Below are 3,012 nucleotides of genomic sequence, written 5' to 3'. Positions count from 1 at the left end.
TCCCTCTAAAATTTTCATGATTAATTTATAATTTGAGTTTTGATTTTGATTCTTCATGGGTTTTAGGAGAACATGTAAAATCCTTCCTTAAAAATGTAGAATAAATTGTTTTGTTTTAGTTCCTTTTAATAAGTTTGAAAATATTTTTTTAAATATACAATTACTTCACTTATATTTTGTTACTCTTGATTCCATTACTTTAAAAAAAAAATAATGGGTATGTTTTTTTAAAAAATAAATTTAATTTGTTAGATATGTTCTAAATAAGTTTATTGAAAAATTATTTATTCATAAAATGCATTAGTTGTTGATAATTTTTATACTAAATATCCATTGAAAAAGTTTCAACAATGATAATGGTGAAAAATGTATAGTTGTATAGATAAATAAGAAGAAAGAAAGAGAAAGAAAAAAAGAAAATTAGAAAAAAATGGAAATTAAAAATAAATAAATAGGCAACTCGCTCTCTCAAAGAGATTGACATACACTCTCTATGTCAACTCAGCACTTAAAGGGTTATTTATTCCATTTTAAAGTAGTTCAGGTGGGTAATAGGACTCCTGTGAAGAATAGGTGTGTAGTTGGAAATCTAGTAATAGATTGGAAGGCCATTTGGCCATTTTCTCAGTTTTATAATATATTATGTTGAAATTTTTCTAAGGATACTATTAATTTTATAATTATTTTTTCTTGATAAAATATGAAATACTTTTTAAATATTTTTATGTGTTTGTATTTTATTCTTTTTATGTCATTTGAATAAAAAAAATTATGTTAATAATTTATTAATTCTAACATTTCATATAAAATATTTGATATCATGAGATTAAATGGCATGTTGATATATTTTTTGTATATGTTTTATTCAAAATCCAAAAAAAATCAAAATATTTTTTCCGTATTAAATTTATGTGAAATTATAAATAATTAGCAAAAACAAAAATAACAGTATTCCTTGTTTTTCTGTTATACAGCCCTAAATTATAGCATCATCATTTGTACGTACAATTCTCTGCCAATCATTTTGTTAAAATATTGATACAAAAAATAGGCTAAATTTATTTGTGTTTTAACTCTATGTAACTCTAAACATAATTTTTTAGTTCCTATAGCAGCATTAACAAAAAAAAAAATTAACAAAAAAAGAAAAAAAGGCAACCAATTATTTTATTTTTAAAAAAATAAATCTATTTGATGAGGTTTACTGACATGTTTTTTCTTATCTTTACAATATTTTAGATTATAGATACCTTTTAATTCTTTTTTAAAGCAATAAAAACTCTTTGAGCATTTATAGATTATAGGTTTATTTAAAAAATATTTAAGCAATAAAAATTCTCTGTAAGCAATTATTTAAAAAATACACATGCAAAAAGATAAAAGAATTATTAATCTTAGAAATATAGATACAAAGAAACAGAAAATTATTTTTTTATTGTGTTTAGAGGAAATAAAAAAAAGAAAAAATATCTGAGCATCGTAGATCATCTCGTTCTCGCAATGCACAACAATATTCATCAATGTTTCAATTGTGACATTCTTCACACGTAATTTTTTTATTTTTCACTCACGTATGTCTTTCTTCGTTTCTTCACAACTGTCAAAGTACATATTATCATCATTCCGCTGTAATATGCAGTTACCTATATACAATTCATTTTACAAAAGTAAAACCACAAACAAATAAGGCTAGTTACTATTCATTTTTTATGAACAAAAAAAAAAAATCTAAAAATTCATGACAACTTACCTTGACAAAATAAAGTTTAGGAGTTCCTTGCCTAATGGAGAGTAAATTCCTTTTAACAATTGCAAGGGAGAAGTTTAAAGGTAATGAAATTTTAAAGTGACCAGTTATATTTAATTTAGGACTTTATATAATTTTTAAATAATCAATACATCCTTAACTTATTTATTTAGTTGACTGCTTAAAATTTAAAATTCAAAATGAATTGATTAATAGCTATCTAATCCTTATTTTTAACAACATGGCAAAGAAGTTTTAAAACTCCCTATTTAATTGGATAAGTGTTCTTTTTAAAATAAAGATTAATAATTTGTTTTTGAAATTGTAATTTTGCAAGCGTAAATTGGTTTTTTTTTACTGTTTGCAAATTTTATATCCATACTTTTTTTTTAGTGTTTGCAAGTTTTAACTTCTTTATCTTTTGGCATTTTTAAAATTTTAAAATTAGATAGATATAGATATATAGACATTGAGACTACCGCTTAGATTATATTAATTACTAATATATTTCTTTGGTGCAAAATACATATAATTTTTATTAGTTTTTCTCATTGAGGATTTTATATATAAATGAATTATTCTTTTTATTATATATAAAATATTAAACATTTTATATATAAATGCAGTAATCTATTAATTTAAAATAATAGTGAATTATTATTTTTAAAATATTGAATTTAGAAGTTTTGGAAAGATAGTGAATATATTTCGCATTAAAAATGTTTTGTGTTCTTAAAACAAAATAAATAGATAGTGAAAACTTTGTAAATCCTAGCTTTTTTAAAAATTAAAATCGAACTCCAATATTTTATAAGCTTTTTAAATTTTAATAATAAATACAGTTATTCCCTAATTTTTAGAATTTATTTAAAATTATTTTTTAAAATAATTTTATTTATTTTAAAAACAATTTTCTTAGCATTATCTTAAATATTATCATGAAAGTAAATTTTCAATTTTTTTTTAAAATAAATTATTTTTTTACTAATTTATAAATTGGATTTAAAAAATATAAAATATGTTTTAAAAAATGTTGACTGTTTTCATTATTTGTGTATTGGCATGTGTCTATTTTCTAGGATACTATTAATTTTATAATTATTTTTTCTTGATCAAATATGAAATACTTTTCAAATATTTTTATGTGTTTGTACTTTATTCTTTTTATGTCATTTGAATAAAAAAATTATTTTGATAATTTATTAATTCTAATATTTCATATAAAATATTTGATAACATGAGATTAAATGGCATGTTGATATATT

This window comes from Solanum tuberosum, unplaced genomic scaffold (genome assembly GCF_000226075.1).
Source record: "Solanum tuberosum cultivar DM 1-3 516 R44 unplaced genomic scaffold, SolTub_3.0 scf00169, whole genome shotgun sequence".
NCBI lineage: Eukaryota > Viridiplantae > Streptophyta > Magnoliopsida > Solanales > Solanaceae > Solanum > Solanum tuberosum.
The sequence above is the reverse complement of the archived record's forward strand: the minus strand, read 5'-3'. Positions refer to the sequence as shown.